Source organism: Rutidosis leptorrhynchoides, chromosome 3, assembly GCF_046630445.1.
Source record: "Rutidosis leptorrhynchoides isolate AG116_Rl617_1_P2 chromosome 3, CSIRO_AGI_Rlap_v1, whole genome shotgun sequence".
Taxonomy (NCBI): domain Eukaryota; kingdom Viridiplantae; phylum Streptophyta; class Magnoliopsida; order Asterales; family Asteraceae; genus Rutidosis; species Rutidosis leptorrhynchoides.
Window position 1 is genome coordinate 441,273,608 of NC_092335.1, and position 17,688 is coordinate 441,291,295.

The following is a 17,688-nucleotide window of genomic DNA, read 5'->3' on the forward strand; positions in this document are numbered from 1 at the left end:
TCCGACACTACTTGCTCCGCCATTACTCGTTCCGACACCATTTGTTCCTTTCGTTCTATTAACCCCTGGTCCGTAGACCTCACACTTCGCCGCGCTATGACCATTTCTTTTACACTTGTTGCAAAATTTGGTGCAGAACCCCGAGTGATACTTTTCACACCTTTGGCATAGCTGCTTCTGATTGTTGTTGTTGTTGCGGTTATTATTGTTGTTGGGATGATTGTTGTAGTTGCTGTTGTGGTTGTTGTTATTGTTGTTGTTATTGGGCTGTTTGTTGTAGTTGCGATTGATGTTGCGATTGTTGGGATAATTGTTGCGATTATTGTTGTAATTGCTGTTGTTGTTGTATTGGTGATTCTTATCACCGTTTTCCTCCCACTTTCTTTTGACTTGCTTCACATTGGCCTCTTCAGCAGTCTGTTCTTTAATTCTTTCTTCAATCTGGTTCACTAGTTTGTGAGCCATTCTACATGCCTGTTGTATGGAGGTGGGCTCGTGTGAACTTATATCTTCTTGGATTCTTTCCGGTAATCCTTTCACAAACGCGTCGATCTTCTCTTCCTCATCTTCGAATGCTCCCGGACACAATAGGCACAATTCTATGAATCGTCTTTCGTACGTGGTAATATCAAATCCTTGGGTTCGTAACCCTCTAAGTTCTGTCTTGAGCTTATTGACCTCGGTTCTGGGACGGTACTTCTCGTTCATCAAGTGCTTGAATGCTGACCACGGTAGTGCGTACGCATCATCTTGTCCCACTTGCTCTAAATAGGTATTCCACCATGTTAACGCAGAACCTGTGAAGGTATGCGTAGCGTACTTCACTTTGTCCTCTTCAGTACACTTACTTATGGCAAACACCTATTCGACCTTCTCGGTCTACCGTTTCAATCCGATCGGTCCTTCGGTTCCATCAAATTCCAAAGGTTTGCAGGCAGTGAATTCTTTGTAGGTGCATCCTACACGATTTCCTGTACTGCCAGATCCAAGGTTATTGTTGGTATGTAGCGCAACCTGTACTGCGGCTATGTTTGAAGCTAGAAAAGTACGGAATTCCTCTTCATTCATATTCACGGTGTGTCGAGTAGTCGGTGCCATTTCCTTCAAAATAGTCAAATGGAACAAGTTAATCATACAGAATATTAAGAGTAGTTAATAGTATTTTGTAGCATAATATGAACTCATTTATAAAAGCTTTTTCTTCATATTAGCGTTTTATAAGTTTAAATTCGGGTAGTACCTACCCGTTAAGTTCATACTTAGTAGCTAATATACAATTCAACTACTACAATTCTATATGAAAAACTGATTGTAATAATATTTCGCGTTCAAACTTTTATACAATATTTTACAAACTTACAATACCGCTTATTTTGCATAAAGCATGAAATATAGCACACAATAACTTTGATACAAGATAGTTGTGAAGATAATTCTAGCTAGTACACAAGTCGTTCAGCAAAGGCAATAAAGACACGTAATTCATACGTCCATAAACAAGTCATGCATTCTGGTTTTACTAGGACTACTTCCCATCCTTGGTCTTATGGAACATAACCGTTATGGCCATTGATAAGACAGCGTGTTGTAACGTCGTCAAAGGGACGAGGGTTACTTAATGACCAACAGTCTCGTAATAACCTAAAAACCTCATTTCTTACCCCAATTGCCGACTCCGTCACTTGTGGGAACGTTTTGTTTAATAGTTGTAGCCCGATGTTCTTGTTCTCACTTTGGTGAGAAGATATCATTACTAACCCGTAAGCATAACATGCTTCTTTATGTTGCATGTTAGCCGCTTTTTCTAAATCACGAAGTCCTATATTCGGATATACTGAGTCAAAATAATTTCTTAACCCGTTGCGTAAAATAGCATTTGGGTTCCCCGCAATATATGCGTCAAAGTAAACACATCGTAACTTATGGATTTCCCAATGTGATATCCCCCATCTTTCGAACGAAAGCCTTTTATAAATCAAGGCATTCTTGGAACGTTCTTCGAATGTCTTACAAACTGATCTCGCCTTAAATAGTTGTGCCGAGGAATTCTGGCCGACTCTAGACAAGATTTCATCAATCATGTCTCCGGGTAGGTCTCTTAAAATATTGAGTTGTCTATCCATTTTGTGTTTTTATACTGTAAAATAGACAAGAGTTAGATTCATAAAAAAAATACTTATTAATACAAGCAATTTTTACATATATCATAAAGCATAAGCACACTATATTACATATATTACACCACACGAATACAACTATCTTATTCCGACTCGCTCGTTTCTTCTTGTTCGGTTTTGGTTCGTTTTGCCAAGTTTCTAGGGATATATGATGTTCCCCTAATACGAGTCGTTGTTGTCCACATTGGTTTAGAAAAACCTGGTGGTTTAGAGGTTCCCGGGTCATTGTTACAACTTAAGGACTTCGGGGGTTGACGATACATATAAAGTTCATCGGGGTTGGAATTAGATTTCTCTATTTTTATTCCCTTTCCCTTATTATTTTCTTTTGCCTTTTTAAATTCAGTTGGGTTAATTTCTATAACATCATCGGAATTCTCGTCGGAATCCGATTCATCGGAGAATTGGTAATCCTCCCAATATTTTGCTTCCTTGGCGGAAACACCATTGACCATAATTAACCTTGGTCGGTTGGTTGAGGATTCTCTTTTACTTAACCGTTTTATTATTTCCCCCACCGGTTCTATTTCTTCTTCCGGTTCCGATTCTTCTTCCGGTTTCGACTCTTCTTCAGGTTCCTCTTCGGGAACTTGTGAATCAGTCCACGAATCATTCCAATTTACATTTGACTCTTCATTATTATTAGGTGAGTCAATGGGACTTGTTCTAGAGGTAGAAATCTATCACATAATATCAAACACGTTAAGAGATTAATATATCACATAATATTCATATGTTAAAAATATATAGTTTCCAACAAAAATGTTAAGCAATCATTTTTAAAGAAAACACGGTCGAAGTCCAAGCTCACTAATGCATCCTAACAAACTCGATAAGACACACTAATGCAAATTTTCTGGTTCTCTAAGACCAACGCTCGGATACCAACTGAAATGTCCCGTTCTTATTGATTAAAAACGTTCCATATTAATTGATTTCGTTGCGAGGTTTTGACCTCTATATGAGATGTTTTTCAAAGACTGCATTCATTTTAAAACAAACCATAACCTTTATTTCATCAATAAAGGTTTTAAAAAGCTTTACGTAGATTATCAAATAATGATAATCTAAAATATCCTGTTTACACACGACCATTACATAATGGTTTACAATACAAATATGTTACAACAAAATAAGTTTCTTGAATGCAGTTTTTACACAATATCATACAAGCATGGACTCCAAATCTCGTCCTTATTTAAGTATGTGACAGCGGAAGCTCTTAATAATCACCTGAGAATAAACATGCTTAAAACATCAACAAAAATGTTGGTGAGTTATAGGTTTAACCTATATATATCAAATCATAATAATAGACCACAAGATTTCATATTTCAATACACATCCCATACATAGAGATAAAAATCATTCATATGGTGAACACCTGGTAACCGACATTAACAAGATGCATATATATAAGAATATCCCCATCATTCTGGGACACCCTTCGGATATGATATAAATTTCGAAGTACTAAAGCATCCGGTACTTTGGATGGGGTTTGTTAGGCCCAATAGATCTATCTTTAGGATTCGCGTCAATTAGGGTGTCTGTTCCCTAATTCTTAGATTACCAGACTTAATAAAAAGGGCATATTCGATTTCGATAATTCAACCATAGAATGTAGTTTCACGTACTTGTGTCTATTTTGTAAATCATTTATAAAACCTGCATGTATTCTCATCCCAAAAATATTAGATTTTAAAAGTGGGACTATAACTCACTTTCACAAATTTTTACTTTGTCGGGAAGTAAGGCTTGGCCACTGGTTAATTCACGAACCTATAACAATATATACATATATATCAAAGTATGTTTAAAATATATTTACAACACTTTTAATATATTTTGATGTTTTAAGTTTATTAAGTCAGCTGTCCTCTTTAGTAACCTACAACTAGTTGTCCACAGTTAGATGTACAGAAATAAATCGATAAATATTATCTTGAATCAATCCACGACCCAGTGTATACGTATCTCAGTATTGATCACAACTCAAACTATATATATTTTGGAATCAACCTCAACCCTGTATAGCTAACTCCAACATTCACATATAGAGTGTCTATGGTTGTTCCGAAATATATATAGATGTGTCGACATAATAGGTTGAAACATTGTATACGTGTCTATGGTATCTCAAGATTACATAATATACAATACAAGTTGATTAAGTTATGGTTGGAATAGATTTGTTACCAATTTTCACGTAGCTAAAATGAGAAAAATTATCCAATCTTGTTTTACCCATAACTTCTTCACTTTAAATCCGTTTTGAGTGAATCAAATTGCTATGGTTTCATACTGAACTCTATTTTATGAATCTAAACAGAAAAAGTATAGGTTTATATTCGGAAAAATAAGTTACAAGTCGTTTTTGTAAAGGTAATCATTTCAGTCGAAAGAACGACGTCTAGATGACCATTTTAGAAAACATACTTCCACTTTGAGTTTAACCATAATTTTTGGATATAGTTTCATGTTCATAATAAAAATCATTTTCTCAGAATAACAACTTTTAAATCAAAGTTTATCATAGTTTTTAATTAACTAACCCAAAACAGCCCGCGGTGTTACTACGACGGCGTAAATCCGGTTTTACGGTGTTTTTCGTGTTTCCAGGTTTTAAATCATTAAGTTAGCATATCATATAGATATAGAACATGTGTGTAGTTAATTTTAAAAGTCAAGTTAGAAGGATTAACTTTTGTTTGCGAACAAGTTTAGAATTAACTAAACTATGTTCTAGTGATTACGAGTTTAAACCTTCGAATAAGATAGTTTTATATATATGAATCGAATGATGTTATGAACATCATTACTACCTCAAGTTTAGTAGGTAAACCTACTGGAAGTGACAAGAAATGATCTAGCTTCAAAGGATCTTGGATGGCTTGAAAGTTCTTGAAGTAGGATCATGACACAAAAACAAGTTCAAGTAAGATTTTTACTCGAATTAAGATAGTTTATAGTTATAGAAATTGAATCAAAGTTTGAATATGAATATTACCTTGAATAAGAAAGATAACCTACTGTATATAACAAAGGTTTCTTGATCTTAGATGATTACTTGGAATGGATTAGAAAGCTTGGAAGTAAATTAGTAAACTTGAAGGGATTTTTGAAGTGTTCTTGAAGTGTTCTTCCTATGATGATTATAGCTTGATTCTTGAAGTGATTTTTGATGAATTTGATGATTAACTACTGGAAAAATACGTTCATAATAGTGTGTGTGTGTGTTGAGAGAGAATTAGAAAGAGAATTGGAAGTGAAATGGAGTGAATGATGAGTGGTAATTGGTGAGTGGTGGGTGGGGTTAAAAGGAGTTCTAGTTAGTTGACTAGCTCATGGTAGAAGTTAAAATTAATTAGTCATACATGACATAATCAAGAGTGGAATCCCATGCTAGTTCCTATTGGTATATACTCATAGTAAGTACGTTTTGAAGCTGTGTATAATACGGGTAAGAATACGACTAGAATTCTTGATGAAAGAAAAGAATGGAAAAGTAACTGTAACCATTTTCGTTAAGTATGAGTGTTTTGATATATGTCTTGAAGTCTTCCAAAAGTATTTTAATACATCTAAATACACTACATGTATATACATTTTAACTGAGTCGTTAAGTCATCGTTAGTCGTTACATGTAAGTGTTGTTTTGAAACCTTTAAGTTAACGATCTCAATTAATGTTGTTAACCCATTATTTATTATATCTAATGAGATGTTAAATTATTATATTATCATGATATTATGATATATTAATATATCTTAATATGATATATATACATTTAAATGTCGTTACAATGATAATCGTTACATATATGTCTCGTTTCGAAATCCTTAAGTTAGTAGTCTTGTTTATATGTATATAACTCATTGTTAATATACTTATGGAGATACTTACTTATCATAATCTCATGTTAACCATATGTATATCCATATATATATCGTCATGTTGTTTTTACAAGTTTTAACGTTCGTGAATCGCCGGTCAACTTGGGTGGTCAATTGTCTATATGAAACATATTTCAATTAATCAAGTCTTAACAAGTTTGATTGCTTAACATGTTGGAAACATTTAATCATGTAAATATCAATCTCAATTAATATATATAAACATGGAAAAGTTCGGGTCACTACAGCTACACCATAGTGAATCCTAACGGAATACACTAATCATACCACTCCAAACAAGTATCCATTAGTGTACTTAACACCGCGTAACACTAATCACCAGGTGGTGTCTTAACACCGCGACTAACCCACCCAAGTAAATCCATCACACACATACGTGCATCATACATACGCGTACACAACGCCAACACAACCGAGCAAGAACCACCTATATTGCACATAGGCATAGAACAATAATTCTCTATAAGAGAATCCGCCACACACATCCCTTAACCGAGGGATCTCACCTTGCTCGTCAAACACGTCCATTATCTCTAATTGAGATTCGACACATTACCACCTCGGTGATAATTTAAACCTAAAACCATAAGTACAATTTATTCCAAATCGTACTTTTACCACAATCGACCAACATAGGTCTCAATGCTAGCTCCGAATCCATTCGAGCATCGTCAAATATCAATACACTAGAACATCTTCGTGCGAGGGATCAAACTCCCCCACTTAGAACTCCGTCCCATAACCACATCATCGAGATAAGGTATCCCATGATATACACTTCACAATACCTTGCCCTATCCTTGAGCACACGAAGGATTTTAACCTATCCTTAAACACTCGAACGAAGAGTTTGCCATAATTACACAAACTTAAATCTTGCAATCTTCCGATTGCTCTAGCTTGTCAAATGCTCACCTAGTCACTCATGTACCTAAGGGTTTCTCTCCGGTACCCTAAGTACAATGTTACCGCAACACCATCGGATTCGAATACCACGCTAGTAGGTATGAAAGAGGCACCTAATATCGCATCACGTAGACTCCATTACCAACACACATTGAGATCAAACACTCGATCTTTAGGGTTTTATTCACCCGTCGAACCTCATGGTTCATCAACCTTAACACGTAAAGCAAACACGCGCTTAACGACCGAACACCAAAGCCCATACCCATGGCTTGGTAGAAACATTTTCCAAACACTAAGGAATGCTTGGTTGCACCAAGTCTTATGCCCTTCGCCCATTAATCAAAACGTCACCGCGGGGTAATTCCATTAGGAACGTCACCCATAACAACATTATTCACAATACAAGGCATTTTAACAAACCCGAACTCATCGGAACATGATAATAAATAATCAAAGGACATATTTATTAAAAGGAGAAGTACCTTAACATCTTCTCGCCACACCCGTCCCTGCTAACTCGGGATACTCCGACTTACGATGTTCTTCTTCTTGGAAATTGAAGCACACCGTGCCATCACCCTTTGGCACCGAACATTCCCAAGACTTGTGACCCCTCACGCCACAATTGTAACATCTAGACGCACTAGAGTCCAATATACTCGTCTGTATACCACCTGTGCTCACACTTGCGCCCTTAGTTCACTTACTTGGAGCACCATACGAAACAACCCTTCTCTCACTTGAAGGTTCACCAATCCTTGATCGCGAATACGACTCGAAACCTCTAGCCACGGCAAATAATTCTGCAAACGATTTCGCGTGACCTCGGCTAATTTTGTTCTTCAAGTTATCATTCAAAGTTCGATAGAAATCTTCCATCAACATACGATCATTTCCCATATACTCCGAGCAAAAACGAGCCTTCGCCATAAAGGTCGTCTTAAGAGTATTCAAGTCCATAGATCCTTGTCACAAATTTCGCAACTCATCACGCAATTCCACCAAATCGGCTTGCGTCCGGAACTCCTCAAAGAATTCCTTCTTAAACTCGTCCCACGATAATGCCATAAACGGTTCACCACCGACAAGATCAATCTTACCATCCAACCAATCCTTCGCCCTACCCCGCAATAAGCTAGTAGCGAGTCTTGTCCTCTTCTCGGGAGGGCAATCAATAGTACGAAAACACCCTTTGACATCCGAGATCCAAGTTGTGCTTACCAAAGGATCCGGTTTCCCGTCATACATCGGAGGTTTAGTCCTCATGAAGCTCTTAAGACGACGCTCCATTTCACTACTACTCCGAAATTCGGAATACTTCCTATCCATTTCTTCTCTAAACGCACCCATTTGCTCCGCAACGGCGGCCGCAGCTCTAGCGTTAAACTCCTCGTCATTCTAGCGTTAATCAAATAACACATACCGGAGCATCCAAGTATAAGGCAAGCTAATCTAAGCATACCGTACAATCGCTATACACAAGCTAGGAAGTCAACAAGTAAGTTCACCAACGGCGATATGAACGACTCCAACAAGCTACACCCGGAGGGTCAGCTACATCACAACGATACAACGATATATATATATATATATATATATATATATATATATATATATATATATATATATATATATATATATATATATATATATATATATATATATATAACAAATAAGCGTACAACGCCCAAGGTTAACCCCTTAACCCAATACCAAAAGTAAATTACCACAATGAAGATTGGCCGAACTACACGAGCCATAGTAAATCCGCATCCACACGAGACTACTATCTTCATAACCACAACAACATCGAGGTTGGCCGAACTACACGAGCCTTAGTGAATCCGCAACCACACGAGATCACTACCTCAATAAGATGACCGAACTACACGCGTCATTGTGAATCCGCATCCACACGTGATCCACTTCTCCAATCATAACTCAATGCCAACCCTTCGCCATTGGGGTTGTATAATCCACATCACAAGCATATGTGATAACGTACACACAAAGTGTGCACCTCGCCAAAGGTGGTCAACCAAAACGCACAACCGTGCCAATTGGACCTATTACACAAGTCCATCAAATCCACCTATATGTGAAGTGAGCTCTATAACTGAGAACCACTTCACCCGACCCGCACCCATCCTACACATACATATGCACATAGGATATCAACACTTACCTTGTCGCCTTGAAGAATGCTACCGAATAAATCCGCAACTCGCCAAAGAAAAGTACCTATTCCAATATCACAATACGAGTAACATACTTAGAGTGGATTTACAAACCATCTCAAAACGACACTTAGTGCGATTTCGACCAATTGCACTTCCAAGCACGAAACGCCCCCAAACTAACCAATAATCACTAACACTAGTGACAATGGTCCTAATATGCCAAATTAACCCAATCATAAGTGTTAAAAATTTTTCATTCTCAAAATCACCCATAAACCCTAATTTTAACTCAATTCAAAATTAGTCTTTCAAATACACTAAAATGGGTTCCAACACTTCCATAATTACCAAACCTAGGGATTAAACCCAATTCCAAGTCCTAAATCATGGCCAAGTCAGTTTCTAACCCAAAACCCACCAATAATAACAATAAACCCGGTTACTAGCAACACTAAACTCACTTCATGAGTTTAAATGGGTTTCTCAACAATTTAAGTTCAAACCCTAACTTTGAATATCAAATCAAACATTGAAATTCGGAGTTAGAACTTACCACAACAACCAAAACGTAGCTAGGAATGAGGTGAACAAATTTAACACTCGAGCTTTTGATCAATTCTAGCTTCTTCTTCTCCAAAACCCCAATTCTCTCTCTAGGACTCTCCATCTCTCTCTAAGATAGATGAGAGTGTTTGTGGATGTGAAATGTGATCCAAAATTAGATCCAAACCAGCTGATAAGCTCTCAGATCCGTCCTCAAGTGAAAAGATCAAAAAGCCCCTCATTAAACTCTAATTAAAACAAAACAGAAAAACTGTCCCAGATGGATGCGCGGCGCGCACCCTTGACCTTGCGCGGCGCGTACAGAGGTCAGAACAGCCTGCCAGTTTATTAATCCGTTCCACGCTTCACCCACTTAAGTATACCATAAATACTCTATGCACAATCAATATTAGGGTCTTACATGAATCCTCCAACGTTTTGACCTGAACATTTCCATATCGTCGTATAGATAAGACTGATGGGATGACGTCTCAACAGAATGAATAAATTATAAGGGCGGTTCCAATGCCGTTAATTTGGTTTATTTGGTGACTTTGGTTGGTTTTATGTAGATGGTTAGTTTATTTTTTGTTGCTTTTATCTTGTTATTTTGCCACTTTTGTTTGTTACTTCGTATGATTCCATACATTATGTTTTGGTTTAGGTGTTGTATTTTTTGTAGTGTCTCGGTTAGAGTTAGATAGGTTAAGTATGGTTTTGGTTCTAGCAAGTTTTTTAGTGGGTTGTTTTGTTTAGTTCTGTTGTATTGGTTCAAAGGCTCTATCATTTATTGATGAAGGTTTCAGAATTTTAATAGTAATAGTTATTTTAGCAAAAATGGAATATAATATAATATGCTATGATGTGATATGATATGGTTTAATATGATACATCCTTGGCTTGGACAGGGCATTTAGTCCATGTCGCTATTCCTGCATCCAGAGGGGAGTACGTTTGATGAAATAATTTATTAGATGGACAGCTCGTTGGGCCTGATAGGTGGTGGTATCACACCCTTCTTAAAGGAATCGTAAGTGAGACTCTCGCTTCATACGGCTCCGTCCCTGATCAGGGAACGGGATAATTCCCACTACTGCAGGCATGCCAGCCGAGCCGTGAGCACGGTGGGGACGAGATGATATTTACGACTCCCCCTCGTTGGAAAGTTACAGAAAGCTTCTCGACCGAGAATGAGGAGCTATCGGAAACAAGAGACAATAAAGAAAAGAAGTTGAACGAAAAAAGGACTTTCCCATCTATGCCTTTCAATCTTTTCTGGCCATGAATTCTGGAAAATGTCAAAAGGAAGCAGATGAGAAAAGACATGAAGGAAAATTTATTAAAACATTTCTAAAGGAATGGGTCATGGAAGACAAATAGAAGAGAACCTGAAATGAAAAGATACATCAAATGTAAAGTAATATAATATATAATATAAGCTAATATATTTTACAATAATATCCCTCATCAGTGATAATTCTAAGTCATATTCCTAGGGATGGCACTTGCGGGTCGTGGGCGCGGATCCACTACATCCATTACCCGTACCCGCGGATTTTTGATGATCCATTAGTTTGCGGATCTTTGTTAACAGTTTTATTTTTAGATCCATGCCCGTATCCAAGGATATTCGCGGGTCACGGATTTACCCGCAGATCTTATTCATGGAGCATATTCAAAATGAACGTATTCAAAAACTAAATCATTAAATAATTTAAAGTGACATGAAAAACGTTCATGGACCTCTACCCAGAACACTGCCCGCATGGATGTGTTCTCGGGTACTGTCGATCGGGTTCGGGTTTTCGCCAGAACGTGTGTGTTACGTGGAAATGATGAGGGTCGTTGAAATAAATGATCTACCGATGCCAAAAAATCGCCGTTAAAAGTCATATACCATGTTTATGATATAATAAAATGAGAAAATATATATTAATTATACTTTTTTTGCTAATATATGCGAAGTTATAATGTTTAAAATTAACAATCAAAATTTAGTTGCTAATGTTTAAAATGAAATTACTAGAGTGATAGGTAAAAATTAGATTTATTAAGATAGTTTAATAAACGAAACAAACAACAACATGTTTTGATTATATAACACATGTAATGTGTAGTTGTGAGATGCTCTAGTTACTAAAAAGTTCGATACCAAAATGATATAAGAAATGTAGAAACTTATACGGAGTAAATTATTATCTATTGGACATTTATTCAATGTGGCGATTTCCACCCATTAGAACGGGTATATATGCGGATCATTCAAACGGGTATTACAGATTTTCGGATCAGATTTTACCCGCAACAGATCTATTACATCTATCACCCACCCGCGACCAGTCAGCGCGTACAAGATTACATCCATCGCCCACCGCAGGTAAAGATTTTTGATTTTATTCACCTATCACGGGCGCGGGTACCCGCGAATCTCGAATTTTTTAGGTTCATTGACATCTCTACATATTTCTAACTTATAATTATAATTATAACTATTTTATAACCCGCGCATTCGCGGGAATGTTTCATAGATGATTCGTAAAAGAAATATCTTATTAGGTCATTTATGTTAATAATCCAACAAACATAAACATTTCAAACATAAAATTATAAAATTTTGACCTAACTTTGACAAACATTGACTTTGACTGAATATGAACGAAGTCTACAACACCGAAGTTACCATATGATTCTTTAACAGATTTATCCATCATATGCCCACAATATAAACTTAAACGTATAAACAGCCTCACCGAATTTTACTTCAAAATTGCTCGAACATAGCAAGGACCAAATCATCACACTCCAGGTCCAACATCAATAGGGATGATTTAACTTTAGCAACAGACCGGAGAATGTGAATGGCTTTATGATAACTGTGACGGTTCATATTTTACAGTTCACCATAAACCATCACATTTAGCTGGAATATTTCCTGTGTTAAAAAGGAGCAAATATTATTACAGCTAACGTCAAAAAGAAAAAAAAAAACACAACCATCTTGGAATGGTTAAATTACCTTCATAATTTCATCGTTATAAGATGGTTCTGGTGCGGTTATTCTCGGTAATTCATAAAGACATGATGCAACTGATAGTAACGTTTATATCTGAATCCTCTCTACTTATTAAAACAAAGCGTATATTAGCTAATACATTCAAAAATCTCCTATCAAATTAAATCACAACCCTTAAAAAAGATGATCTAATGGCTAAAATTTATCTTAGCTTTAATTATTACATCTTAGTTAAGACTAATTGTGTTTATCTATTTTTACCCTTAAAACTTTTCCTTTAACTTCCCCTTAAACTTTACGGTTACTACTCTTAGAACTTCCCCTTTTATCACGCTCAAATTTATGACTGCTCATCACTAAAAAAAAATGGGGCGACCCCTTTTCAATTGATTTAATCAACTTCCTAATTGTGATCTTTCCAGATTTTTCCTTCGTACGAAATTCGCCAGAAATCATAGAAAAAAGCCGTACATCATCACCATACACACACATAGATGTGTAGATTTGCTCAATCCTACGTTCAAACCAAATTACATAAACAAAAAATCACGGCTTCTCTGTATAAACCAAATTACATAAACAAAAAGCTACTGAAATCATTCTTCGAACCAAAAATCAGAGAAACCCAAGCAACAAAAATTTCGATCTGAACATAAAAAATTGTTTGGTGAATATAATTAAATTCTTCTCTTTATCTTCTACCCAACCCAAATTGATGATGTCAATGTCGCATAAGGATCCAGGGTTCATCCATGTTTTCCCAATATTTGCATCTATCATATCGTGAGGTTTGTTACTTCTCCTTATACTATCTATTTTAATTAGATTGTATCTATTTTTGACCTAATTGTACAAATATGAAATATATATATATATATATATATATATATATATATATATATATATATATATATATATATATATATATATATATATATATATACACACACACACACACACATACATATATATAACTCCAAAAACAATGGATTTCAGGATGGAAAAATATATGGTTTGTTTTCCTAATCAGATTGGTGAAAAGTGGATTTCAGGAGCTGACATGGGTTCGAGGAGCTGACATGATGCAAGGTATGCATCTTATTATTTCTGGTTTATTGATTTTATAAGAGACTGAATATCATGTAGTTAGATTGAATATCATGACCCTACTACAAGTAGTTATTTGTTCTATTCACATGAGCAGTCTGGAAAACAAAAGTGAGAAACACGGGTCAATACATCCTTTAATTCATAGTTACCTTGAATTGTGAGTACTGCTACTTCGTTACACAGTGTGAGTGTCTTAGATGGAAAAATATTTTATTTGGATAGGCTGGATTTAAGGTAACTGACTAGAATCAAAACAGTAAGTCTAAGTCCCAATATGCAGATACTTTAATGGTTTAAATCTAATCAAGGGAAATCAAATCCTACAAATTTTCCTTAATGTAAACCGCCTCTTCGTTTAATTATAAATGGTAATTAGTTCAAAATAATACTAAACATTCCATGAGCTGTTTATGTATACCTGTTTAAACATTATCAAGTGAGGAAGTTCGTTGACATCTCATCCCATTTATATAAGTCCAGAGAACTTACTACTAATGGTTTATTATCGTGGTAGTTGATTTGAAGATTATTGTTACTTTGTGTTCAAGGGGTTACAGTTGAACCCTTATTTTTAATGAAAAATAGGAACATATTTTAGTAAAAATTAGTAATAAAAGGATTGATAACACCCATGAACAATTAGGAGAATACTCTGTCATGGGAATACCCTTTTGATGGCTCATCGTTGAAACTTCAAGTAAGCATTTAATATACATATATATATATATATATATATATATATATATATATATATATATATATATATATATATATATATATATATATAAAACACTTCTCCTTATATTTCAATCTTTAGGTGCATCACCTTCTAATGTCTTATTCGTATTGAATATAGGATGTTTCGTTACTCAATGATACATAATGTAAAAAAAATAACTTCATTTTCATGCTTTCCTATTTAAAAGCAGTAGTACATAATATAAGTTGGGTGACAGATTGCACTTGTGAAATTATGGAGGTCAGCTTATCCCTATATATAGGGAACTTCAAGCCCTTAATTAAGAGCTTTGGAAATAAATGAGCTACAAGTAAATTAATGATCTTTCTTTATACTTCAGGTATTTTTATTATATATTAATCAAGTAAAAATATAAGTGAGATTTTAATTTGTAATTGAGTTTCCAAGTTTAATGCTTAATTGTCAGGTTGATTTGAAGTTGTTTTGAGGTACAAACAATGGGTTTCTGTTTGCAATACCCGGAGCCTAATGAAGCAAAGGTGTGTTCGTAATCACACTTGCATATTGTTGGTTCATATGATTTTAATTTGTTTTGTAAGTGGTATATCAATTAAATAGTGTGTATGATTTGAAGTTTTTTTTTTTTTTTTTTTTTTTTTAAAGCAATTTGAAGTTGTTTTGAACTATATACATGTAAGTAAAGCATAATGCACGATAGTTGCTGCCTTGTGCTGAAATGGCCCTTACATGAATTTGTAACAAACTTCTTAACATGATTCACCGTGTATTGTCTCTTAAATTAGTTGTATTTGTTGGGGTGTATATATAGCATGTCACTTTTTTGTGTTTCGTAATCCTCCCGTTCTTTTCAAATAGGATGTCGATATTTTCGTGTTGCATTTGAAGTTTTCCTACTGAAAAGTCTGACCTTTTTTCCCAATAAGGGGAGGATATTCGTATTCATATGAACCTCTAGGGTAGGCATGGTAGCCAATGAGTTCCTCTATTTTTTCATTTGTGTAGATGTGTAGACTTAAATGTCACAGATAACGGGAATAGTGTTAATGACATTCATTTTCTATGACTATGTTTCCATAAGTTTGTACCAATATTGAGAAATTCATTTGGCATTCATTTTCTAATGATTATTTGGGCAGAGAATCCGAATATGTATATGTCGAAATTGTGTATCTTTCAGGGACTGTCAACAAGTAAATGGGTCAAACATGGTGAAATCTATCAAATGTCTTTTAGTTTCACCATGTCATCATTATCGTATCTACATTGACATTGTAACTTTAAGGTGCTAGGGAGTTTTTCTTAAGATGAATACTACTTGTGAAAGAAAGCTTGTGCGTTCTGTGCCAAATCAGACCCTCGCCAAATGGTATTCTTCAGGTCGAATGATTATCAAATTCAGAAAACATACTTAATAGCTAATATTCTACATTTTCTTCAAGGTTAGTTGTTAATTTCTTAAATGTTTATCATCCACAACTCAAGATTTTGTCAACAGTTTAACTAAAGAAGCTAGGAGGTTAATAAGAGAACAACTCAGGCCTAAAAAAATGGTAATTGTCCTCCCATTCCATGTACTGGACCCTTTTTCTTAGTCCTTCAAGCATCAACTTCAAATCAATTGTTAATTCTATAAGCATTTCTTACTACTCATTTCACAGAAGCGGTTATATTCCTTTAAAGGTAGGCTCTACTAAAGCTTAAAAAGGTGCAACGTTAGTTTAGGTTCCTCCTTTTCCATCTGTTATTTGTTTATTAAATCTACCATTTGTACACTTATAGGTCACCAAATGGTAAAGCCAGCAGTCGGTCAAAGTGAGTTTGTGTCCAAAAAGTTAATGTTAATGTGTGTCGATAAGAGTTCGATTGACCAAAAACTTTATCTAACTCTATTTTCCTTTTAATTAAAATATATAATGTGTTGATTATAAATACAAAAAAAATGACTTAGTAATAGTATTAATCTACTTTTTGTTAGCATAAAATGATTCAGGAGGTTGTCATTCTATTAAATTTGGAATTCGACTCATTTGACCCGTTAGAAATAAGTAACCGATATTGAAGTGCGATTACTGATTTTATTCAATTTACTTTTCAGGGAGCTGCAACAACGTTGCTACTTGGAGTTAGATCAAAGGTGAAATGCATTACATATTTGTATTTTTCATTTTATTAATAATGCATAACGATCACCCATAGCTAAATATGAAGAGTTAGTCAAAATTATGTTGAGCACTTGAGGTACCTAATAAATCCCCATGACAACCCTATGTGAAATTGTTTGCTGATGAGACATAAAGAAAGTTATTTGTTCTTGAAATGCAATTTTAACTCAGTTAGGTAACTATCTGTATTATTTGAAATGAAACACGATGTTCCTTTAAGTTGCAGTTCAATGATGTATTTCTGTTGCTCATTATACGTTAACAAGGACTACAGAGCATTTTGGCTGTTATGTTAAAAAAACAAGAACCAAGACAGAATCATGTATTTTCATTAGAAATTTGTAAGTGCGTTAGACAGCGTGTTTAACATTGTTAATAAATTAAACTAGTTTGTTATATTATTGCTTAAGTGAAAGTGTGAAACATGCTTTTATAACCGGAAGTGAAACTTCTGTTTGTTGTATTAAACTAAGTATTTAATATATAATTATATCCAACATGTTCTCTGTATGTAGTTCGTCACTAAAGATAGCTAATTGGCAGACTTTTTAAAGACCAATAAAGAAATTTTCAACAACCATTATGCCACATACCGAATGCTTTCTTTATTTATAATGATGGGACATATGTACATATCAGGAGCCTACTTTGTTAGCAGATGATGAAATGATTTTATACAACAAAAACTATTACTGGTAGAAGACATCAACTGTGGGAGTTCATTTAACATGACAAACTACTTGGTGGGAATTGGTGCATTAACATCAACTGTGGGAGTTCATTCAACATGCTTATAAAATAAACATTTTATCTTAATGACTTTTGATGCATTAACATGTTCCCATGATAACGTTTGAGCCTTTGTAGTAAGTGGTCCATATTACTTCAACGCATGTAATATTTTTTGCTAAATACAGTATGTTTTGTTTTGCAACTATGTGCTACATAAGTTGTGT

The 17,688-nt window shown here is 35.0% G+C and overlaps 1 long non-coding RNA gene across 1 annotated transcript; it reads left to right on the forward strand.

The window, feature by feature from the left end:
- Positions 1 to 13,108: 13,108 nt before the first annotated feature.
- Positions 13,109 to 14,892, forward strand: LOC139897920 (uncharacterized). Its single transcript, XR_011776826.1, has 3 exons — positions 13,109 to 13,527; positions 13,736 to 13,828; positions 14,806 to 14,892. It is a non-coding gene; the product is annotated as an uncharacterized lncRNA (long non-coding RNA).
- The last annotated feature ends 2,796 nt before the right edge of the window (positions 14,893 to 17,688 follow it).